General features: G+C 43.4%; 1 pseudogene; it reads left to right on the top strand.

Annotated features, from left to right (window-relative positions):
• LOC129708535 (protein FAM187B-like) overlaps positions 1-26,998 on the top strand; it is a 147,453-nt pseudogene that overhangs the window by 48,985 nt on the left and 71,470 nt on the right.

Genomic DNA, 26,998 nt, shown 5'->3' with positions numbered 1-26,998 from the left:
ATAACAACAAACACCAAAAAACTAAAACTCACAATTCCCAAACACCTCCTCACTGTGATGGAAGGCAAAAGTTTTATCTCTTCCCTGTTCTCTGTTCTTATTCTTCTCCTGTAGTCAAGCAGTCAAAATGCTGCATCGAGCTGATCGAGGCTCTTGATGTTATATGTTGGAACCCCCCCGGCGGGCGATGGTAAGCCCCGGGGCTGTTTAAGCCACGCCGGGTGATGTAAGGCCCTGCTCCGGGTTGATTTAAACCCCTCGATTCGGGCGGGCGATGCTTGCCGGTCTCCCACCAGGAACCCACGAGCTCCCGATGTTACCGTCTACAGAGCCTGCAGCCGTATCATCTATCCATATTCTCCAGACTTGCTGCCTGACCAGCTGAGTTACTCCAGCCTTTTGTAAACCAGCATCTGCTGTTCCTCGTTTTTAAATGTCTGACCGTTTTAGACATTTTTATTTTGAATTGGCAATGTAGAGGATAATTTTTGTTAAACACTGTGCCCTGTACTTTTGCATTTAGTAATTAAAGAATGAACTAGTTATTAGTTATTTTAAAAATAATTAATTTACTTATCATTACAAATTTATACTCGCCTAATGATGCTAATGAAATGAGGTATTGAAGACTTGCCAATGTGCAATGGTAGAGACGGATAATGAACGAGAAACAGGAGCTAAAGATGGTATAGTGTGTAGAAAGGAACTGCAGATGCTGGTTTATGCCCAAGAAAGACACAAAGTGCTGGAGTAACTCAGCAGGTCAGACTGAAGAAGATACAAGATACAAGATACTTTTATTTGTCACCTGTACCAATTGGTACAGTGAAATGTGTGGTCGCCATACAGCCATACGAATAATAAAGAGCACAGAACACGATAGACTTTAACACAGACATCCCTACACAGCGGGATCAAAGTTTCCCACTGTGAGGGAAGGCTCGAAAATTCAGTCATCCTCCTCTGTTGTCCTCCCGTGGTCGGGGGGGCTCCCGAACCCCCCACTGTCGCCGCTACGGGCGGCCCGATGTTCAAGCCCGCTCGCCGCCGTGATGGACGTCGGGACTGGAGGACATCCTCAGCGGCTTGGAAATCCAAATCGGCCACCTCCTACCGGAGTCTGCAGCTCCCGAAATCCACAGGCTGCGCTGGGCGGAGTTTCAACGCTGGCGGCCCTCGGCAAAGGGCCCCAGGACTCGGCGATGTTGAAGTCAGCGCCGACCGCGGTGGAAGCTCTGCAAACCACAGCTCCGATGTTGAAGCAGCAGGCCCAGCACTCCAGAGCTTCAACGGCGATCCAGGTAAAGCATCGCCCCGCTCCGCGATGTATCCAGCGCTGCGCCACCACTGCTGAAGCTCTGGTCCAGGTCTCCGGCAGGTAAGGCCGCTCCAATCTAGGTGGTAAGCTGCGAGGAGTGGGGCGAGGGCGCGACTCGGACACTAGTCGCGTCCTCGCCAGGAAGTGACTGGGAAACGGTTTCCCCCTTATCCCTACCCCCCTCCCCCACATAGAAAAGCTAAAGAAATCTCCAAAACAAACTTTTAAAACTGAATAAAAATTTTAAAAAAAGACAGAAAAACATACAGACTGTAGACAGGGGCTGCCATCAATGAGGCGCCCCCTAGCTCCAATAGGGTCGTGTCTTGAAATGTCACCCTTCTTTTTCCTCCAGAGATGCTGCCTGATCCGGCTGAGTTACTCCAGCAATTTGTGTCCATCTTAATTAAAGATGCTAGATTACTAGAAAGACAAAGTTGTGGAGTAACTTTGTGGGTCAGGCAGCATCTCTGGAGAACTATCCATCTTCTCTAGTGAAGCTACCTGAGCCACTCAGCTACTCCAGTATTTTGTGTCCTTTTTTTACATAAGGGTAAAGATAGATTGCATTGCCTGAGGGGAAGTTGGTGGATACAGAGACTGTCATAATATTTATAAAGTATCTAGATATGCCAAGGCATATACAAATAAATACGTATATACTAGATGGTTAAATCGTAATTGGAATGCACATGTGGGCAGAAGATTTGTTTTATTTTAGAGATGCAATGCGGCACAGTCATCGCCAACCAACAATCACCCCATGCATTAACACCCGGGTCTCTGGCGCTGTAAAGGGCCTGTCCCATTTGGGCATCATTTATGCAACATCCTAAAAATTGGTTGGCGCGTCGTGACGTGCGCATGGCGCATGGTGCCCCAGGATTTGGGATGCTCAAAATCCTCACGCGCCATCTGCGAACGTATCCCTAGCGCACGCTGACGTATGGATGGTGTACGCTGCGTGCTGATGGTGTAGGTGTAGCGCGTGGTGATGCACGGTGACGCACGAACATTGCCTATGCTAATTTATTATGCGTCAACGTCCGTAACCATGTGCCATCGGCATGCCATTTGCGCGTCATTTGAGCGCCGCACCTCGTGACCACCCTGGTATAAACCGCGCGTAGTTTTAAAAAATGCAGATGCTGGTTCTTACCGAGGATTGACACAAAGTGGCCTACAAATCTGCACGTCTTTGTAAGGTGGGACGGAAATGTGCACCCGGAGAAAACCCATGCAGTCAGAGGGAGAATGTATAAAATTCAGACAGACAGTGCCCATAGTCAGGATCGAACCCAGTTCTCTGGCGCTATAAGGCAGCAATTCCACTGCTGCACCACTTACCAAAGGATGACACAAATTACTGGAGTAAATTAGCTGGTCAGGCACCGTCCCTGGAGAATTTTTCAGATCTTATATAGTTTAAATCAACATTAAATAAGCTGTAAGAACTATATTTAAACATTCCATCTAATGCCCAGACCTGTTTTCAAAAAGTCATTCAGCAATATTTGTTCATATCAAATTTGAACTATATTTACATCCAAAGCTATACTTATTCATTCCATGCATGAATTATTGATTTTATATCACTGATCCGATGAAGCTGAGAATGGAAGTTATTGATTCTTCCAAAATTAAATTAATTTTAGGATTTGAAACCTTGTTCTTTATCTTGACAGTGAATGCATTATGAGTTGTTAAATTGGCTTATAATGAATGAAAGACTACTGGGTATAAAGTCACTGTCTTCTTCATCTGTACACCCATGTTGACCACTGAACCAGGCTACTGCATCCATAATTCCGAGCTCTCTCCAACAGAGCAGTGATCTACATGGACACAAATCCCCCTCAGCCTAGTCTTCTCAAGCTAGCACCTCCATTGTCAATTCATCTACAAGGAACAAAATTCATGAGCATGTTTCAACGTCTCTTGGCAATACACCTCAATGCTTAAATAGCCAGAGGTTTTGTATTGCAAGCTGTGAGCTGTGAGTGTGAGATTAGGTCCATTTCTCTGTGGGCGTGGCGTAGCATGCAGGTGATATCAAGAGTCAAGAGTGTTTAATTTCATATGTCCTGAAACGGAGCAATGAAATCCTTACTTGGATCAGCATATGTAATCATAGTACTCTGTAAAACCCATAAGCAAAGTTCAGTTATATATAAAGTTTTATATATTTATTTGCTTGACCATCGTTACTTTTTTGCATAATTATTCATTCATTTGTTCTATATATCTCTATATCACTGACTATATCTCTTACTTCCCTTTTCCCCGACTCTCAGTCTGAAGGATCTCAACCCAAAATTCTCCAGAGTTGCTCAGTTACTCCAGCATTTTATGTCTAGCCCTGGTTTAAACCAGCATCTGCAATTCCTTCCTAGAGCATTCTGTTAAATCTCTTCTTTATCCCCCCTCCTGAGCCTCCACAACCTTCCTATAATGAGACGACCAGAACTGCATACAATATTCCAAATGCAGCCCACCAAAGTCCTATGAAACCGCAATGCGACTTCCTGGCTCTTACACTCAATGCCCCGACTGATGAAGAGAGGCATTCCTCACTTGGACTTGGACCCCCAAATCCCTCTGTAGAGCAGGGCTGCCCATGCATGCAAATGATCTACCTCTTGACTTTCTGTCTTCTGTGTAACACTATGGCTTTTCACCCTTTCACAGAGAACTCGGAGGGTCATCGGAGAGCTACTCAGCAGGGTGCCGCCGAGAACGAAGGGGAACCCGGCTGTGGGGAGGGGGGAGCGGGGGTGGGGGAGTCGTGCTGCCACGTGCAGCGGTAGGCAGTAGATAGGACTGGTTGTTGAACTTTTGTAACATTGTCAGCGTCAAAACATGGCGACACGTGTGTACTGCACAGGTGAGGGGTGCTACATGATTTTACCGGGTCGTAAGCAAAACAAAGATTTTCGTTGTATCGAGGTACATGTGACAATAAAGTGTCATTGCATTGAGTTTCAAATCTGTGAAAGGCTCCCAGTGCTGGTTTCAGTGTAAGACCATATCCCCTATACTAAGTATAAGCATGGCTTCCATCACTTCTAACTGAACATGAAATTGCCATCCCTGCAGGCTTTAGCAATGAACATTGGAGGCTGCTCAAACTAGATGCTGGAAATAACGAGGCCACAAAAAGCACCAATTTTACATGCCGCATTGGGACAAACCAGCAATGCGATTCCTTGTCACAATTTGAGTCACGCATTTTCTCAGCACCATCCAGCATCGCTCCCAAAGTATATATATTACTATGAGAGAATAATGAAAGTGCCCAGATGATTTATTAGTTATATCTTACTCTGCTACATCTCCTAAATGCAGTCAGACAAATGCAGTGCATGAGTGACTTGTAAACAGGAATGGAATCTGGTGTTAAACTTGTCAGTTCACCGAGCTGGATAATTGATACAATGGTGAGGTCCATGTGCATGTTATTTCAGTCTTCCACTGTCCTCAATACTTGATGATCAATTACCATTAGACTGACCTGCTCTTGCACCGACTCTCTGCGTGATTTGTATCTAGTTTTAAATCTACTTCACTGTCACTCAGCTTTTATATCAATTGTAGTATTAGCCTTTTGTGGACAGCCAATCTTTCAAAATGGGCATTTAACAATGTTATACATATTAAGTTATTTAGATTGCTCTATAAATTGTGTTGAAAGGAATTATCGTATTTGTTCTGTTGGTTCCAATTCTGATTACATTTCTGCAAAATAATTATTTTATGTGAGGCCCACAGAGGGAAATAAAATGAACCAATATACATGTAAACATACAAACATAAGAAACTTAAGTTATACCAGTGTTATACCTGTGTGCCTCACAGTGCCAATGACCTGGGTTCGATCCTGACCTCGGATGCTGTCTGTGCGGAGTTTATACGTTCTTCCAGTGACTGCGTGGGTTTCCACAGGGTGCTTTGGTTTCCATGCTGGTTTGTAGGTTAATTGGCCTCTGTAAATTGACCTTAGTGTGCAGGGAGTGGATGAGAAAGTGGGATAACATGGAACTAGTGTGAACGAGTGATTGATGGTAGGCACGGAGCTCGGTGGGTCAAAGGTCCTGTTTCCATGCTAAATCTCTAAACAAAACCAAGTTTGAGTATGTCACTGAGCTCTTCATGAAAGCCCAGCCATTCAATGATTTCATAGCTGCCCCAGATCACCTATATAATTGTTGTAATTTCAAACGTTTTTGATGTATGTAAGCAAAACTAAATGATGTGACCCAGGCAAAAACGCAGACCAGAATCCCCACCAATGACTCCATCTACACTTCATGCAGTTTTAAGGAAAGCAGCCAACAATTTTACCCACGCTGGTCATTCCTTCTGCTTCCTGGTCCTGTTGAGCAAAGGCTACAGAAGTATGAAAGTGTGTGCCACCATACTCAGGAACAGCATCTTCCCCTCTGTTATCAGATTTCTGAAGTGTCCTTCCATAAGCCAAGGTACAGACCCGATTCTCCAACCGATATCATTGAAGACGTTGGACTTTTTCTCTGAAGCTTTTATGATACATGGCTTAGAAACTATAGTTTTTAGTTTTAGTTTTTAGAGATACAGTGTGGAAACAGATCCTTCGGCCCACTGAGTACGTACATTAACACTGCCCTACACACATTAGGGACAATATTACATTTATATCAAGCCAATTAACCTACAAACCTGTACGGTCTTTGGAATGTGGGAGGAACACAAGTCTCTGGCGCTGTAAGGCAGTAGTTCTACCGCTATGCCACTATACCGGCCTATACATTTTGCATTCTGGTATCTTACTCTCCGCTCTAAATGTTGTGCTTGTGTTTGACTTGATTGTATTCATGTATAGTGTTACCTGATTTGATTGCGTAGCATGCAAACAAATGATTTTTACTGTTCCTTGGTACAGGTGACAATAATAAATCTAAACCTAAATCAAAACCCAAAAAGAAACGGACCAAGCAATGACTGATCGGAACAATTTTGGAAAACAGGTCCTATGAATATACCTTAAACTAAAAACATATTTTTGTCATGACCTTCTGACGCATGTCCATGCGGCCTCTTCCCCAAAATACCCAAATTAGTTCGGGATGGGGAAAAAAGGCTCAGTCGTTGGTCCCTTGGGATGTGGGAGGAAACCAGAGCACTCGGAGGAAACCTACACAGTCACAGGTTTTGTTTCATATTAATTATTTAGAATTAAATGTAGAGTGCATGATAATGATACAGAATAAGTATGGCTGACAGTGAGAGGAAAGCTTTATACTATAGGGGGGATAGTGGTGATCAGATCAGTTGACCAGTAAAGCAACAAATGGAATTTAGTCTGAGACATGTGAAGTAGAGTTGCTGCCTTACAGAGACCCAGGTTCAATCCTGACAGTACGGAGTTTGTACATTCTCCCTGTGACTGTGTGGGTTTTTGCCAAGTGCTCCAGTTTCCTCCCATACTGCAGGTTTGGAGGTTAATTGGCAGTGGTATGATTTTAAATTGTCCGTAGTGTTGTTGGATAGTGTTGTGGGGTGATCACTGGTCAGCGCAGACTTGGTGGGCGAAGGGCCTGTTTCTGCGCTGCATCTCAAGTCTAAAATCAAACGTAACGGATTTGGTGAGGTGGAACAGAGCAGGGAAATGCAAAATAAATGGGAGGAAGTTAATATAATAGCAGGGAGGTTATACTAGACTGTATAGAATAATTGTAAAGTCATAGTCTAAGCATAGTGTAGACTCCTGAAATAATATTGCAGGAAGATTGTGATTGAACTGCAGAAAGTGAAGATGAGATTCATGAGAATCTATCAGGATTGGAAAATGTTAGTTTCCTATAGTTTCACTGAGAGATACTGCATGAAAATGGACCCTTTGACCCACCGAGTCCATACCAACCATCAATCATCCTTTCACACTAGTTTTACGTTATCCCGCTTTCTCATCCACTCCATGCACACAGAGGCGATTTACAGAGGCTAATTAACCTACAAATCTGTGTGTCTTTGGGATGTGGGAGGAAACCAGAGCACTCGGAGGAAACCTACGCAGTCACAGGGAGAACGTACAAACTCCACACCGGCAGCACCCGTGGTCAGGCTCAAACCCGGATCTCTTGGTGCTGTGAGACAGCAGCTCTACCAGCTGCGCAACTGCGCCGCCCCGAATTAAGTCTGAACGTGATTGCATTGGATTTGAGTATAAGAGCAGGGAGGTTCTACTGCAGTTATACAGGGTCTTTATGAGACCACACCTGGAGTATTGCGTACAGTTTTGGTCTCCTAATTTGAGGAAGGACATCCTTGTGATTGAGGCAGTGCAGCATAGCTTCATAAGATTGATGATCCCTGGGATGGCGGGACTGTCATATGAGGAAAGTTTGAAAAGACTAGGGGCAATTCACTGGAGTTTAGAAGGATGAGGGGGTATCTTATAGAAACATAAAATTATAAAAGGACTGGACAAGCTAGATGCAGGAAAAATGTTCCCAATGTTGGGCGAGTCCAGAACCAGGGGCCACAGTCTTCAAATAAAGGGGAGGTCATTTAAGACTGAGGTGAGAAAAAACTTTTCCACCCAGAGTTGTGAATTTATGGAATTCCCTGCCACAGAGGACTGTGGAGACCAACTCACTGGATGGATTTAAGAGAGAGTTAGATAGAGCTCTAGGGGCTAGTGGAGTCAGGGATATGGGGAGAAGGCAGGCACGGGTTATTGATAGGGGACGATCAGCCACGATCACAATGAATGGTGGTGCTGGCTCGAAGGACCTGTTTTCTATGTTTCTATAATACCAATAGTCAACTAGACTGCTTTAGGATCTGACTCTACTTTTTTTACTCCTGAAAATAAAAAATAATTCCACTTTGCTAATATATTTTGTCTCAGATGTACAACATTATGAGTTATTTGAACCAAGAAGATGAAAGTGTTTATCATTGCCAATTAGGGTTAGGGTGAGCATCAATATAAGATAATAAATAAATAATGAGATGCCGTTTTATCTTTACGTAGGTTACAAAACAACCCTCAAATACATATTTTGGTTTAGTTTAGAGATGCAGCATGAAAACAGACCCTTTGGCCCACTGAATCTATACCAACCATTGATAACCTATTAACGCTGGCTCTATATTATCCCCCTTTCTCATCCACTGCCTGCACATTTGGGGCAATTTTGCAGAGGCTGATTAACCTACGTGCCTGCATGTCTTTGTGATATGGGAGGAAACTGAAGCACCCGGAGGAAACCCTTGCGGTCACAGGGAGAATGTGCTAACTCCTCACAGGCAGCTCCTGATGTCAGGATCTAACTCGGGTCTCTGGTGCTATGAGGCAGCACTCTACCAGCTGTGCCATTGTGCTGCCCAAAACTTTAAATGGTTCAGTAAAAGTTCAAAATGTATTTCAAGTTTGACTATTGAATTCAGCAGTTTAGTTTAGTTTTGTCTATTATTGCCATGTATATCAAAGCACAGTGAAAAGCTTTTGTCTGCTTGTTATCCAAAGAAAATACTACACGTGAATACAATCAAACCACCGACAGTGCACAGATAAAGGAGAAAGGGTACATAATGTAGTGCAAAGATATAATATTGAAGTCTGATAAAGTTCAAAGAAAGATTGTTCAAAGATGGGAAGTCAGGGCTGCACTCAAGCTGATTAAAGGACCATTCAGTTGCCTGAAAACAGCTGGGATGAATTTAAGTCAAGAGCATTTTCCATATAGAGTCATAGTGATACAGTGAAGAAACAGGCCATTCAGCCCAACTTGCCCACACCGGCCAACATGTCCCAGCTACATTAGCCCCTGCCTGCGTTAGGGTAGTTCCAGCCTTTAGCAACCTCATCTGGCAGCTTGTTCTATACATACATCACCCTTTGTGTGAAAAAGTTACCTCTCAGATTCCTATTAATTTTTTTTCCATTCACCTTGAACCTATGTCTCCTGGTCCTTGATTCCCCTATTCTGGGCAAGAGACTCTGTGCATCTACCCGATCTATTCCTCTTGTGATTTTGTACACCTCTATAAAATCACCCCTCATCCTCTTGCGCTCCAAGGAATAGAGAGCCAGCCTACTCAACCTCTCCCTATAGCTCACACCCTCTAGTCCTGGCAAATCCTCGTAAATCTTCTCTGAACCCTGTCAAGCTTGGCAATATGAGGGATTGGGATTGTTTAGGGTGCAATATGAAAATCTGATCCAAGAATTGAAATTTTCATCAACTCATTTGAACTTATTCTTTTTGATTTGGCGGTTTGAGGTGTCTTTTTCAGTAATGTTAGATTTGAGGCACGTGAAGTGATGCCAGCAATATTAAACTGGACAATGTACAAATGCAAATTGGAACTTTTAAAGGTTAGTGCCAATCACAGAAAAAATAGGCACAGTCAGATTTTATGCTGCTTCGATGAGTGCAGTCAAGAGGACGTGGCCACACTTTCTTCAGCGATGGGAATTGAAACTCTCAGCTCTCACCAAACACGGATGGGTGGAGGAGTCTTGAGTATTTTGCAGTTAAATGCAATGCAAAAGATGGTGTAATCATCTAACCGGGTTGATAAAGTGAATACAGCTTTAGACTTGAAGGAGGCAGTGCAGGAACAGGCCCTTCGGCCCACCGAGTACGTGCCGACCAAAGATCAGCCTGGACACTAACACTATCCTACAAATTAGGGACACTTCAGTTACAGAATCAAAGGTTCATGTAGCACGGAAACAGGGCCTTTGGCACATAGAGTCCATGCCGACCATCAACTGCCTATTTCGAATAAACCTACATTAATCCCATTTTTAATTCTCCCCGTATTCAATGGTGTTTTTTATTATCACATGTGCGAAGTGCAAACGCACTGTGAAATTCTTTTCTTACAAAGAGTCCAATACTGTATTGTCATACCTAATCACATCCCCGATTAGCAAGTGTACAGAAATAGTCTACTGAGGCTGCATGCAAGAGGTGCCATGTTTTGGTGTCATTTTCCAAGTCCAGTCCGCGCTCTATTTGGTCTGAGCATTGTTCATTTCAGACGAGCCCCAGGCTGCTGCGGGGCTCCAGCCATCGCCTTCCTTGGACTATTGGATCGACCAGCAAACCCACGTCTCACTCCTCGCCCGTCCGCCTTTGTTCCCCAGGGGGAGCCTCCTAATGCCACTTGTTCCGATCTTGTCCCTTTGAAATCATTGAATGCACACTCTCTGTTGAAATATATGCCAGAGGAAATGCAGAATCCAAACGCAAAACAAGATAGGACAATGACAAGTTTAATAATTCTATGTTGCTCGTCCCCTTATGGATAGTTATCATCCTCAAAGCAAATTTGGAACCGAATTAATATAAAATTATAGATATTTGTTGGATAATGTGGATGTGGAGAGATATTTCCACTAGTGGGAGAGTCTAAAACCAGAGGCCATAGCCTCAGAATAAAAGGACGTATCTTTAGAAAGGAGATAAGGAGAAATGTCTTTAGTCAGAGGGTGGTGAATCTGTGGAATTCATAGCCACAGGCGGCTCTGATCAAGAAGGCTCATCAGTCTACTCTGATTATCATCAGCGCTCTCTTCTTCCTGAGAAGCAAGAAGGTTCTGTCTCCTCAGATCCGAGTTTCTAATGCATCGAGAGCATCCTTACCAACTGCATCACAGTATGATGGCATGCTCTGTCTCCGGATAGGCATTGCAGAGGGTGGTGAAAATTGTCACCGGTTCCACGATTGAGTTGTCCAAAGCTAGCGCTGTCTGCGGAGGGCGCTCAGCATCGCCAAGGACTGCTCTCACCCCAACCAGAGGCCTATAGGTCCTCAGAATAAACCAGCAGGTCGAGGAACAGCTTCTTCCCGGCCGCTGTCACTTACTAAAAACGTACCTCGGTGACTGCCAATCACCCCCCCCCCCCCCCCCCCCCGACAAATGTCTTTAGTTTTATTCAAAGGGTGGTGAATCTCTTCAAAGGAATAAATGCATTTCGTTGCCTCTGTACTGTACACTGACAATGACAATGAATCTGAATCTGAATCCAAATCTGAATCTGGAGGCCTAGTCATAGGATTATCAAGGTGGAGATTGACATATTCTTCATTTGTAAGGTTGTCAGGGTTTTTGGGGAGAAGGCATTGAGAATGGGGATCAGAGGGATCAGCCCTGGCGGCCTAATTCTACTCCTATGATTTATGAACTTACGAACTTATCGTTATGGTGTTTCCTGAGGGTATTAATGGCATTATCTGAACTCCGTTTTATCCAATTGTGAAAGCCTAACCTTCCCAAGTAGATTTCTCACTAGCTAAAGAACCTTTGCACAGCACATTGGTCTCTGGTGCTGTGAGACAGTGGCACTATGCCACCTATTAAGAGGCAAGATTATAAATCTCTATAAGAGGTTGGTGGATGCCTGAAATCTTCAACTTGAACATTTTGAACAAGCAGGGAATAGAGGGATACATACCATTTGATGGCAGATGGGATTAGTTAGTTTGCCTTCATGGTCGGCACAGACAAGATGGGCTGAAGGGCCTGTTCCTGTGCTGTACTGTTCTGTTCCATGTTCTAAAGAGAAGCCTGAAAACCTTATTCATATAAGGCTGAACTTTTAATCACACCTTTAGTTATAATTGAAGATTACATTTAATTGAAAAATTTGGTTTGCAAACCTACCTTTTAGATTAAATGGCGTTTTCTTAATTACATTCTTCCACATACATTGCATCCATTAATTGATACCCTTAATTTGTTGCTGTCTAAGCTTTTCCATTGATTAGAAATATCTTAGCGAATTACTGTAATCAATAACGTGAGTGATGGATTAAAGGAATTTCAAAATGAAGAATTCCACTGATGACTGATGTTTATTTGGATTTAGTGTAGTTCAGGTGAGATGTATTCTTCTTCTTAGGCAATCTCTCAGGTTCTGATTCTGAGTTCTAAGTACTGTTTCCACCTTTACTTCAACTGGTTCTGTTCAAATTTCCATTTGGGCTCATTTGTATCAGCATCTTCCCCATTTTGTATCACCTTTCTATCTACCCTATTCAATGACAATCCTTCACTGTCATATGCAAAGGCTGCACCTGCATAGATCTTTGTCGCTTCTGTGTCTTATCTTCAGACCTTGTCATGTTTATGCATCTTTCACCTTGAGTAAAATTAAATATACTGACCACGGCATAGTTATCCACAGACAGATCCTTGACTTCAATATTTTGACCCCATTCCAACTGATACCACAATTAACATCATTCTCAAAGTCAATACATTTAATGCTCTGAGAATCCAGGCCAACTAAAGCTTATGATTAGAGTGTAGAAACAAGCTCATTGGCCCACCGAGTCCATGTTGACCATTGATCACCCATACGCTAGTTCTATGTAAGCACACTAGGGGCAATTTTATAGCACATCTATAGCATATACAAACCTGCACCTCTTTAGAATGTGGTAGGAAACCGCAGCACCCGGATAAAACCCCACACAGTCACAGGGAGAACATGGACGGCCCTTTGGCCCAATGAGACCACACCAACTAACGATCACCTGTACACTAGTTTTAAACTACACACTAAGGACAATTTACAATTTACAGGTCAATTAACTTCCACATCTGCACGTCTTTGGAGTGTGGAAGGAAATCGGAGCACCCAGAGAAAACCCACTCGATCACAGGGAGAACGTACACAGGATCAAACACAGGTCTTCATCACTGTGAGACAGCAGCCCTACCGCCATGCCACTGTGCCACCCTAAAAATGCAGGAATTTGTCAACATTTCCATGAGGAAATAGGCAACTTTTTGGGCCAAAACCCTTCTTCCAGTCTGAAGAAGGGTTTCGGCCCGAAACTTTGCCTATTTCCTTCGCTCCATAGATGCTGCTGCACCCGCTGAGTTTCTCCAGCATTTTTGTGTACATTCAATTTTCCAGCATCTGCAGTTCCTTCTTAAACATTTCCATGAGGTCAGCCAGTTCCTTTGTGTAAGATTCATAGTAAACAGTTCCCCATCAACCAGCACAGAGGCACAGCGGCAGAGTTGCTGCCTTACAGCACCAAGGACCTGGGTTCGATATGTGCGTATAACATTAGAACAAATTTCGATTTTGATTTTTTTTTCTGTATTCACTGTAGTTTTCTTAATGGTTTCATTAGTTTTGTATTTAAGCAAAATCGCTTAGCTATGTGTTCCCTTATTTTAATGGTACAATAATCTCAGTATTATCTGGAAGTAACATTGCTTGTTGGATAATATAAATGGTTTCTCTCCATAGAAACGTGCATTGTTTCATTGAAAAGACTAACAATTTCCTGTTCAAATAGTTTCAAAGACTTACAAGGATAAATGTTGTGATATTCCACTTCCAGGTTGGATTCTTGCTTGACAGGATAACCAAGTATAGAGGAGGTCAGTGCGCTCAATTTCCAATGCTTCAATTTTACCTGTCATTAAATGAATTCACTCACCTCTGCATTTAATTTTCCAAGCCTTGATTTTGTAAGGCGAGGTTCTTCATTGAAACTCAGCATCACATGATGTACCCTGTAATTTCAATGGTGTGAAAGTATCAACATAAATGTTTACACAATCTTGGAACCAAATCCTCTATCTATAATACAGTAAATATAAAATTACAATTCGTTAGAATACAGATATTGAAAGCATTCGACAGAAAACTCATGAACTTTCTTCACTGTACAATTGACAGATTAACTCACAAGCCGGAAGCCTCCACTTTTTTCCATTACAGAAAGGGTGTGGAGGCTATGGAGAGGCCACAGCAGAGGTGTACCAAAATGCTGCCTGGAATAGGAGGTTTTGGCTATAATGAGAGGTTGGGCAAACTTGGATAGTTTTTTCTGGAACATCGGAGGCTGAAGGGAGATTTGGATTAAGATAAAGGGGAAAAAAAACAATGCTCTTATCTCCATTAAACTTTTACAGTTATTAGATAAGCTGATGTGAATCTAAGAAATACATATGAACAATATTGGACATTCAGTTTAGTACAGTGAGAAACTAACCCTGGCATGTTTGAAGAGGTCCAACCCAAATATCACCTCTCTATGTTCTCCAGAGATGCTGCTTGATCCACTGAGTTACTCCAGGATTTTGTGGGGTTTTTTGTAAACTGGCTTTTGCAGTTTGTCGTTTCATACAGGCATACACCATGAAATAGACCCTTTGGTCCAAGTTTCCCATGCCGACCAAGATGGCTCATCTACATGTCCCACGTACCTGAGTTTAGCCCATATCCCTCTTTCTGATCACTGAAGATGTTTAACGCCTCTGTGCAACAATGTATAGACATGGAAGTCCTGAATGCACTGATACATGTGACACTTCCATGCAGATGCACTCAATAGTTTAAGAGTGCTTAATTTGACACATGTACAACTACAGAGTGAAATTCATTTTGCATACATTACACTTGCGGGCGCCGCCATTATTCAAAGTCCAGTCGGCTCGTGCGTTCAGTGTACTGGAGCAGTTCCCATGAACTGACGTTCCTGTTCGCGCCCGGCGAGGCCTGGGGCACCTCCTTCAGTCAACCTTGAAGGTGCTGGAGGAATTACCCCGGATCACCCTCCTACCGGCCCAATCCTAACAGTCTACATCTCCAGCTCCCTCCTGGTTACACCATCTGATGAGCCTTTGGATGGGATCCGATAAGCCTTATAGGACGGGTTCCCGCTCCCATCAACAGCCGCGCTTTCAAGCAAGGTCCCGGTGGGTAGCACCATCATTGCTTTCTAAAGGTGCCAAGAAAATATTTGTTGTTGATGTACTATGTTTACCTTCAGCCTAGCATTTTCTCCCTTGCTAGAAAAAACCAGGCTGTCTCTGTTTGCTACATTTCCCTTGTTATGTGGCTGAGATTGGAGCTGTTCTCCTTAAGGAATTTGTAATTCATCCTAGATAGGTGGAGTAACAAAATGCTGGAGTAACTCAGCGGGATAGGCAGCATTTCTGGAGAAAAGGAATGGGTGACATTTCAAGAATCGAGACCCTTCTTCAGATCGATCCCGAGACCCCCATTGGCAAGATAACTCCTTCTTGCAGTTGAACCACTGCTTCTGTAACAACATCTGCAACCATATTGGACATTCTGAGGGAAACAATTGGGAAGAAGTTCCATTGTACCGAGTGTAGGGCATAGAGTGACCAGCGTCGTCGAGAACAAAGGGGGGACCTGGCAGGGAACCACTAAGAACAAAGGGGGGAACCCAGTGAGGGGCTGTCTGCTGCCACATGCAGCGGCAGGCAGAAGATAGGAATGTTCGGAGAAGTTTTGATACTTTGCTGGTGCCACAAACATAGCGAAACGTGTGTATTGCCTAGGTGTGGTCTGCAGTACAATTTTACCAGGTTGTGTGCAAAAACAAAGCATTTCACTGTACATGTGAGAAATAAAATATCATTGAGTCATTGAATTGTTTCAATGCATTATAGTTGTTTTGGGGGGAGGTGATTCCTTGATTGGAGTTTGAAATGTTTAACATAATTTTCATTCAAATTACACTGGTGCAGAAGACTGCTGTAACATATAGATCTGCCAGCAGTCAATTTTATGTATCTCTCTACAGTCAAACACATTTTCTGAAACAACATCATTTATCAAAAAATATATATTTTTAATTGACCTTGAAAAGAAAGCATGATTGCATAGAAATCACCTTGGTCGGTACTTGTGTACATTCTAACAAAAATTGAAATATGATTTTATTTTTCTTAATATTTAACAGAGACATTATTGTATTTCTTGGTTTGGCTTAACATTTGCAATAAAGAACTGAGGAGAAACCATGTTGTGTAATGTTTCCAGATTGATGTAAACAATTTTTTTTAAATATTTTATGACTCAGTGAGCCAAACATTTATTTTATTAATCGTTGAGGACAAACGGTATTAATTTATTTTCAATTGGAAAACCGCATGTTCCCCAAATCGAAGAGTTAATATCCAATAAGTCAATTGGTTCTGACAGGTATCGCTGTTTCAAGGAAGTGGCCAGCACAAAAAATTGTTGACAGATTAAAAAAGCAGCTGCTTTACATTTCTCTTTGGTTTCTCTCTTTTAGATCATAAGGTCATAAGTGATAGGAGCCGAATTAGGCCATTCGGCCCATCAAGTCTCCTCCGCCATTCAATTATGGCTGATATATCTCTCACTCCTAACCATATCTCTCCCCATAACCGATGACACCTGTACTAATTAAGAACCTCTCTATCTCTGCCTTAAAAATATACATTGACTTGGCCACCACAGCCTTCTGTGGCAACAAATTCCACAGATTCACCACCCTCTGATGAAAGAAATTTCTCCTCATCTCCTTCCTAAGGAAACGTCCCTTAATTCTGAGGCTATAACCTCTGGTCCAAGACTCCCACCAGTGGAAACATTCTCTCCACCTCCACTTTCACTATTCGGTAGGTTTCAATGAGGTCGCCCCTCATTCTTCTAAACTCCAGCGTGTACAGGCCCAGGTCCATCAAACACTCATATGTTAACCCACTCATTCCTGGGATCATTCTTGTAAACCTCCTCTGGACCCTCTCCAGAGCCAGCACATCCTCCCCAGATATGGTGCCCAAAATTGCTCACATACTCCAAATGCGGCCTGACCAACGCCTTACATCCTTTTTGTTTTTTCCCTACATTTTGTTTTTATTATCATGTCCTTTCCAGTGTAACTTGCCCATTAGTCAAGTCAAGTCAAGTTTATTTGTCACATACACATACGAGATGTGCAGTGAAATGAAAGTGGCAATGCTCGCGGAACAACAAAACAACCAAACAAATTATAAACACAATCATAACACACATATTATTTTACATAATAAATAATAGAAGGAAAAACGTTCTGTACAGTTAGTCCCTGGTGAGAAAGGCGTTTACAGTCCGAATTGCCTCTGGGAAGAAACTCCTTCTCAACCTCTCCGTTCTCACTACATGGCAACGGAGGCGTTTGCCTGACCGTAGCGGCTGGAACAGTCCGTTGCAGGGGTGGAAGAGGTCTCTCATGATTTTGTTTGTTCTGGAGTTGCACCTCCTGTTGTATAGTTCCTGCAGGGGGGTGAGTGAAGTTCCCATAGTGCGTTCGGCCAAACGCACTACTCTCTGCAGAGCCTTCTTGTCCTTGGCAGAGCAATTCCCAAACCAGATGGTAATGTTCCCGGACAAGATGCTTTCCACCGCCGCTGCGTAGAAGCACTGGAGGATCCTCGGAGACACTCTGAATTTCCTCAATTGCCTGAGGTGGTAAAGGCGCTGCCTTGCCTTACTCACCAGTGCTGAGGCGTGTGATGACCATGTCATATCCTCAGAGATGTGGACTCCCAGATATTTAAAACAGTTCACCCTATCCACAGGATCCCCATTTATACTCAATGGAGTGTACGTCCTCGGATGATGTGCCCTCCTAAAGTCCATGATCAGCTCCTTCGTTTTTTTGATGTTCAAGAGGAGGCTGTTCTCCTGGCACCAGAGTGCTAGATCAGCCACCTCCTCCCGGTAGGCCCTCTCATCATTGTCTGAGATCAGGCCCACCACCACAGTGTCATCAGCAAACTTAATTATTGAATTGGAGCTGAACCTAGCCACACAATCATGTGTGTACAGGGAGTACAATAGGGGGCTGAGGACGCAACCCTGGGGCGATCCTGTGCTCAGGGTGAGGGACTTCGATGTATTCCCTCCCATCTTGACTACCTGGGGCTTGGCGGTGAGAAAGTCCAGGACCCAGGCACACAGGGAGGTGTTGAACCCCAATTCCAGTAGCTTCCCGGCCAGTCTGGTGGGGACTATCGTGTTGAAGGCTGAACTGTAGTCTATGAACAGCATCCTCACGTAGCCCCCCTTCTGGCTGTCCAGATGGGAGAGAGCGGTGTGCAAGACCTGGGAGACCGCATCGTCCGTGGACCTGTTCGGACGGTATGCAAACTGCAACGGGTCCATGTTCCGAGGGAGGAAGGCGCAGATGTGATTCTTCACCAGCCTCTCAAAGCATTTCATGACTACCGAGGTAAGGGCCACCGGACGGTAGTCATTCAGGCAGGCTGGGGAGGCATTTTTTGGTACCGGTACAATGATGGATTTTTTGAAGCAGGCAGGGACCACGGACTTGTCCAGGGAGAGGTTGAATAATGTAGTGAGCACTGGAAACTAAACTGCATTCATCCTTAACCACATTCCCAGCTAAAAACTGACCATCTTGTGAGCGGAAATTGTCAATTATTCCCAGTATTTGAATAATGAGTCTTCCATCCCTCTGTTTTCCAAACCTGTGCACCTTCTCCAACCTCCTTTTCTCTCAATGCCTCAGTTGAACTCTGAGCTCCAAATTAATTATTACCTTCTCCATAGTTACATGTCACAATCCTTCCAATCACATTCCATTCATCTCACGGTTCGTAAATAAGCCTTGTCAAAAATCACATAACATACACATTGATTCATAGAGTCATGCAGCATGCAAAGTGGCCCTTCATTCATACTTGTTACGCAAGTACACCAGGCAGTGCAAAACAAAAAATACCAGAGTGCAGAATATAGTGCTAGAGTTACAGAGATACTAAAAGATAAAATTTTCCCTGGGGTAAAGGGCTGTACAGTGGCATGTGGAAGAATTGCTACCTTGCAGCGCCAGAAACCCGGGTTTGATCCAGACTATGAGTGCTATCTGTACGGAGTTATACGTTCTCCTCGTGACCGCATGGGTTTTCTCCGGGTGCTCCGGTTTCCTTCCACACTCAAGACACATACAGGTTTGTAGGTTGTGTAGGAAGGAACTGCAGATGCTGGTTTAAACCTAAGATAGACACAAAAAGCTGGAGTAACTCAGTCTGAAGAAGGGTCTCGACCAGAAACGTCACCCATTCCTTCTCTCGGGTATGTAGATTAATTGGCTTCTGTAAAATTACAAATTGTCATTAGTGTGTAGGATAGTGCTAGTGTACGGGGTGTTCGTTGGTCGGCGTGGACTCCGTGGGCTGGTTTTCGTTTGGTGTCTCTAAAGTCTATAGTCAAAGGAGGCTGAAGAGTGACCTTATAAAGGTTCTAAAAAAGCAACAGAGGCATGGATAACGTGGATGGTCACAGTCTTTTTCCTAGAATAGTGGAATCTAAAACTAGAAGGCATAGGTTTAAGGTGAGAACGGAAAGATTTAAAAAGGGCCTGAGGGATGAATTTCCCACACAGCATATGGTGGGTAGATGGAATGAGCTGCCAGAGGGAGTGATAGAGGCAAGAACAATTACAATGTTTAAAACACATTTGGACAGTTTCATTGATAGGAGAGATTTAGAGGGATTTGGGCAAAAACTGACATATGAGACTAACCCAGATAGGCACGATTGGGCCAAAATGCCAGTGTCTGTGCTGTATATGTCTGTAAATCTACTTACAGTATAATCCTGAAGAAATCCAAACTGGCTGTTGCTGGGTAGGTTGCTGGCGAGTGAGTTAGGGCGGCACGGTGGCGCAGCAGTAGAGTTGCTGCCTTACAATGCCAGAGACCCGGTTTCCATTCTGACTACGGGTGCTGTCTGTTTGGAGTTTGTACGTTCTCCTCTCCAAGGTAGCGTGGGTTTTTTCTGGGTGCTCCAGTTTCCTCCCACATACCAAAGACGTGCAGGTATGTAGGTTCATTGGCTTCTGCAAATTCCACACCTAAAATGAGTGTACAGGAATCATTGGTCAGCATGGACTCTGTGGGCCGAAGGGCATGTTTCACACTGTGTCTCCAAATTGAAGTGCTAACTAATAGTTCAGTTGATGTCAACTTCTATTGCTTTGCTGATGATTGAGAGATATACATGTATGAAAATTATTCAGTCTGCTGTTGTACAACAAAACAGGTTTCACAAATAAAGCAACATCATGCAGTACCAAGCCCCTGCCTATAGTGAACTCTCTTAGAAGCTTCCATGGTTGAATTGCTGATACGTCATAGACATGACATACCTGCATACATTCTCTCTTCATGGATGCTGCCTGGTTTGCTGAGTATTTCTGCTTTCAATTCAAACTTTCAGCTTCCACTAAAGTCCCTGTCCCACTTTCACGACCTAAATCCCGACCTGTGACGATCTTAAGCGACCTAAAAAAAAAATCAAGGTCGTGGTAACCCACGACCTCCTAGGACCTTCCACGACTATGTGTACGACCCCCTACGACTATGTCTATGACCTCCGAGGATCCCCCTCGACCTCAGTTTTCCACACCTAAACCCAACTACAACTGGAAAATTATCACATGAAAAAATGATGTCATGTTTGCATTTTTGAGTAAAAAGTATTGTTTTTTTTTTCCATGCCAACCTTTTGTTTACTCGTGGACATTTTTTATCAGGCTGCAAAAAACGTCACGACATACTTGATGTCACAGGTACGCGAAGACCACTCATGAGCATGAGGAAGACCTCCTACGACATCGTGGCGACCATGCTGCGAGTACGAGTCAAGGGCAAACTCGGCAGAGGTCGGGAAATACGTCGTGATAGTGAGACAGGAGCTTTATTTTGCTTGTGTATTCTGCTTTAATGTTTTCTTAAGGGAATTATTTATCAAAATATTTATCAAGTCTATTAAATGCGTGAACTTCTGAATGTTCTAGAATGAGTAGTTATGAGCCATAATTAGAAGTGTCCCACAGAAATCTATGTGCTGATATATGAAATATTATTTTATTTTGCTCTTAACTTTGATATTAAAAATTTAATATGGCCAGTGAAATATGCTGAAAGTACATATTTTTCTGATGAACTGCTTCTAATAAATTTGCCATTTTACATTGCAATTTAAACAGAGCCAATAATGAAAACTTCAGTCAAAATTTAAAGTTAAGAGTTTTTAATTATTATATATATATATATATATATATATATATATATATATATATATATATATATATATATATATATATATATAAAATATTTATATATATATATATACTGATACAGAACAATGAAGTTCTGCACCGGAGCAAAATCATTAATGCCATGTCTTTGATCAGTAACACACTTCTGAATTAGGTTGTCAAGAGCTAAACTGAATGACAAGATATATTGCTTGATTTTGGAACATACTCACCATTTTTCTGGAGATTGTAATGAATATTAAATAGTTTAATAAATATTAAACTGTTAATAAATATCACGCAGAGCATTTTTAAATATTTGTTCCAAGTTTTTATCTCCTGAATTTTACTTTAAAAATCCTTCTCAACTTATGACATTTGCGATGTATAGTGGTGACAGTATTTATTGTTAGTTTTAGAGACACAGTGAAGAAACAGGCCCTTCGGCCCACCAAGCCTGCCCCACGACACCAGAGATCCCCATACACTAGCATTATCCTACAATCTAGGAACAATTTACAATTTTACTGAAGCCAATGAACCTACAAACCTGTCACCTTTGGAGTGTGGAAGGAAACTCACTCAGTAACTGAACGCCATTGATCGAACGCCAATTTAGTTTGAATCAAAATTTACAGGAGAAAAACATTTACGAGTTCAAATACATTGCCTCAGTGCTTATTAGAAACCCAATACACGTGTCTCTCAGATGACACAGTGGCACAGCGGTAGAGTTGCCACCAGAGATCCGGGTTTGATCCTGACTACGAATACTATTTGTACAGAGTTTGTACGTTCTCCCTGTGACCACATGGGTTTTCTCCGGGTGCACCGGTTTCCTCCCACATTCCAAAGACGTACAGGTTTGTAGGTTAACTGGCTTCTCTAAATTGTCTATGGTATGTAGGATAGAACTGGTGTACAGGTGATTGTTGGTTGGCGTGGACTCGGTGGACCTAATGACCTGTTTCCACACTCAACAAAGGCAAATGGCCCCAACTATGACATTTATATGACATTTAGGATATATATATATATATATATGTATATATATAATATATATATATATATACACTAATAAATCATCTCCGATGATCCTGATAATTTCGAGAATGGGTCTGTCAAAGGGAAAATGAAATATTGAATGGATTAAATTCTATTGTGCTGCACTCAAGTAGCAGTTGAATAACTTCTTTTTGATGAATTATGTTCTTTCACTTTTGTTTCAATAAAAAAGAAATTGTGAAGATGCATTATTGATCATATGTCTGCCAGAAGCGGAGGCTGTAATGCAATCACCAATGGAACAAGCACTTAAATAGTAAACTTTAACAATCTTCAAAATCACAATATGTTTTACATAGTGTTATCAGAAACAAAGGTTGAGGGCAGCAAAATTGCCCAGAAGTAGATTGCTGCCTCACAACACCAGAGATCCAGGTTCAATCCTGACCATGGGTGCTGTCCGCGAGGACTTTGTACGTTCTCCCTGGGCCCGTGTGGTTTTTCTTCACAATCATAATTACAATTACAATCTCACAATCACAATCTCACAATCACAATAATACTTTATTAGCCAAGTATGTTTTGCAACATACGAGAATTTCATTTGCCAAGTCAGTCATACAACTAAAAGGCATCGGAATACACAAAATAAATTTTAACATAAACATCCACCACAGTGACTCCTCCACATTCGTCACTGTGATGGAAGGCAAAAAAAAGTTCAAATCTCTTCCCTTCTCTCTCCCACGGTCGGGGGCCTCGAGCCCTCAGTTGATGAGACAATCTTGACTCCCATAGCCAGTGGTATTTGGGCACTCCGCATCGGGGCGATCAGCTCCTGGATCAGGGGGATGTCAGCTCCACCGCGCCGGCGATCGGACCTCGGGTCGGGGCTGGTCGAGCCTCTGCATCATTGGAGCTTCCTGATTCGGCCTCTCCCGAGACTGCGAGCTCTTGAAGGTAAGTCCACAAGCCGCAGTTGGAGCGACCCCAGGAAAGGATCAGCTCCGATGTTAAGTCCACTCCCCGCGGTGCAGCTTAAGTCAGTACGAGGAGGCCTCCAGCCCCAGGATGTTAGGCCGCAGATCGGCCGGAGATATGCCCGAATATTCATTGTATCTCCGGCAAGGTAAGAAACTGAGAAAAAGTTTCCCCCGACCCCCCCCCCCACCGACCCCCACATAAAACAAACAGAACATTTACACAAACTTTTAACACACAACAATTTTTTAAAAAGAAGAAAAAACAGACAGTTTTTTTTCTCGTTTTTTTTTTAAATCAAAAAATGTATTCAATTATTAAAAATAATATTTACACTACAATAAAACAAACCAGAACCCACCACCATAATACACAAACATGTATCCATAACAAACATACAACTATGTTACAATCCTTTGAGGATACATTCAAAACCCTGCGGAGACGAAAAAACTCCCTCAGACAGACTGGGCGTATCTTGATAACGCCACCCAGCATGGACGAGTGGCTCGGGTAGAGCCCTATAGGCGCCGTCGGTTGGCAGGGCTACCAATTGTGCGGTGTCCCTGGTGGTATTACAGGTACTACAGTCTCCAAAGACGTACAAGTTTGTACATTAATTGGCTTTGGTAAGTTGTATAATTTGCCCCTAGTGGGTGGGATAGTGTTTGTGTACAGAATGATCGCTGGTCGGCGTGGACTCAGTGGGCCGACCAGCTATCACTTCCACTCTGTATCTCTAAAGTCTAAAGTTTAGAGGGGTATGGACCAAATGGGATTATTTTAGATGGGACATCTTGATCGGCATGGACGAGTCGGGCTATAGGGTCGGTTTCTGTGCTGTATGATTCTATAACTCTATGACAAATGAGAAACTAAACCACATGCTGGACTAACGGAAACATAGAAACATAGAAGTAGGCCATTCTGCCTTTCGAGCCAGAACCGCCATTCAATATGATCATGGCTGATCATCCTAAATCAGTACCCCGTTCCTGCTTTCTCCCCGTATCACCAGATTCCGTTAGACCTAAGAGCTATATCTAACTCTCTCTACCCATGCCTTGTGGTGACCTTCCCCACACTGGCCCAGTGATGACACTAACAGGACGTGCAGGAACCATTGCCTCCGTTGCTCTGTGTGGTGAGAGGTGTAGACCTCTAGCCGACAGATGGTGGAGAGCAAGATCTTGCCAATGGAACGGCCGGTTGGCGTTCTAACAGCTTGAGATGGCAGAAGGACCTTTCACTGCTTCCAATTGTCTAATGATCATAAGCATTAGGAAACCATTGAAAAAAAATGCAAGGAATCTGCAAAAAAAAATATTTAAAGCTGTTGCCAATTAATTAGAGTTGTAGAACTATAAAGCATGGAAAGAGATGCTGGGCCTCCTCCACTGTTTAAATGAGGCCAAAAGCAAATTGGAAGAACTACACCTCATATTTTGCTTGGGAAGCTTACAACCCAATGGTATGAATTTGGATTTCTCTAATTTCAAGTAACCCTTGCATTCACTCTCTCTCTCTCCATCCCTCCCCCACTCTAGTCAGCCTGCTAGTTTCACTGTTCGCAGCCCTTCGTTATCACCTCCTCCACGGCCAACAATGGATCATTGTGTACTCAGTTGGCCATCGGTGCCAGCTCTGATTTGTTCTGTACCATTTCATACCGCGAGATGCCCTCTCCCCTGAATCTCATTCTGAAGATGGGTCTCGACCCAAAACATCATCTATTCCTTTTCTCCAGAGATGCTGCCTGACCCAACGAATTACTGCTGCATTTTGTGTCCATCTCCGGTGTAAAACCAACATCTGCAGTACCTTCCTACACATGTTTCTATCTTCTGCTCACTATAGTGATGCTACTTTGAGGCTTGACTTCTCTTGCACTTTGTTATGATATCTGCTCAGTTTTGACTGACTTTGCTTCCCATTGTAAATCCCAGGGCTTATGCTCAGCTGCTTGACACTGATGCAGACTTTGACTGGGATTTAAAAAAGCTACCTCTACAGCAGTAGGAATACAAGCAGGCCCAGTACTCAAACAGGCACTGCAGGTTTAGTTAGAGCTGAACAAACATCTAACAGGCTGACAGATCAGAGCCACCAGTGAATATTCTCCAAGGTGGCCAACTTGTAGAATTAACATTGTTAAACATAAACAAGCAATGACTGAGAATGGATCCAGTCTCAATTGAATTAAGATTGATTCCTTCTGAATAGGTTTAGCCCTACTTAGAGAGGACATATAAATCATTTACAATGCATCCTGCTACATTTTGGTTATAACATTTTGTCATTACCATCAAAGTATTAAACAGTCATAATTAGTGATAAATAATTTAGAATGTTGAATGCCATTTGCAAACACTGTGCTGGGAACCTGATTTAGATCTCCCAAATGGCGTTTAAAGATCATAAATTGTGTAGAAGAGCTTACAGTATTTAGCCGATTCAAATTAAGCAACTGCTTTTTCAACCAAAAGAAAGAGAAAAATAAGTCCAAAACTGCAATAAATAGTACAGAACCTTTTAGATTACATGGATAGGACAGATTGGGAGGGATGTGGACTGAACACAGGTGGGTGGGACTAGTGTAGCTGGGACATGTTGGCCGGTGTGGGGAAGATGTGCCGAAGGGTCTAATTCCATGCTGCATCACTCTATGACTCTATGACTAGGTAACAAGGAACAGCAGATGCTGGTTTATACCAAAGAAAGGCATAAAGTGCTGGAGTAATTCAGTGGGTCAGGTAGCATCACTGGAGAACATGGGTAGGTGACGTGTCAAAACCCTTCTTCAGACTGATTGCATATTCAGACTGAATCATATAAAACCTTGTGCTTTTACATGAAAAATACTCCCTGCAAGTGCACCTGTTCCTGTTCATTTTCAGGTTTGGTACGTCAGCTTATTGTGCGGCGCGACTCACCCGTTGCAGCGGCCCCTACAGCCTGTCTGTCTTTTTTTTATTTTTTGTCTAGTTAAATGTAGTGTTTGGTGTTTTTTAATAGTGTTTTTAAATGTGTACATGTGGGGGGCGGGGGGGGGAGGGGGAAACTGTTTAAATCTCTTCCCTGTCCGGGAGACCCGACCTTTTCCCTGTCGGGTCTCGGTTGTCGTTGGGGCCTAGCACCGTGGAGCGGCCTCCAACCTGAATGACCCGGGGGCTCGGGAGACTGCGGAGCTGCGGACTACTCACCATCGTGGGGCTGGCCGGCCTCGGAGCGTGGGGAGCGGTGGTGACTCGCTGCTGCAACGCGACTCCTGGGGCTCGGAGGCTCCAGCAACGCAGCCGCAGGTCCGGTGGACTGTCGGGACATCGGGAGCTCGCGGGTCCGGGGGGAGAGAGACCGCTTCCCGGAGCTCCCGCAACGCGACTTCTCCAGCCCGTGTCGCGGGGTTGGAACAACCCGGACCGGGACCGTACATCGCCCGGCGCGGCTTCATGGCCGTGGGACTCACCATCGCCCGTGGGGGTTCCAACCTTGTACACTCAGACCGGGAGCGGGGCCGTAAATCGCCCCGCGCGGCCTAAAATGGCCGTGGGACTTATCATCACCCGCCTGGGGCTTGGACATCGGGAGAGAAATTGAGAGCAGGGGAGAGAAAAGACTTTGCCTTCCATCACAGTGGGTTCACTGTGATGGATGTTTGTGTGAATTTAATTGTGTGTATGTCTGTAGGACATTGTCTTTGTTTGTATGGCTGTGGAAACAACATTTCGTTTGAGTCTCACTGGGGCTCAAATGACAATAAATTTGTATTGTATTGTATTGTATTGTATTGTATTGATGCAATTGGAAAATCAAATAGAAAGATTTTGTTTGACTGCCAGCAGG

The sequence above is a fragment of the Leucoraja erinacea genome, chromosome 24, assembly GCF_028641065.1.
Source record: "Leucoraja erinacea ecotype New England chromosome 24, Leri_hhj_1, whole genome shotgun sequence".
Taxonomy (NCBI): domain Eukaryota; kingdom Metazoa; phylum Chordata; class Chondrichthyes; order Rajiformes; family Rajidae; genus Leucoraja; species Leucoraja erinaceus.
This window is presented reverse-complemented; position numbering and strand designations above follow the sequence as displayed.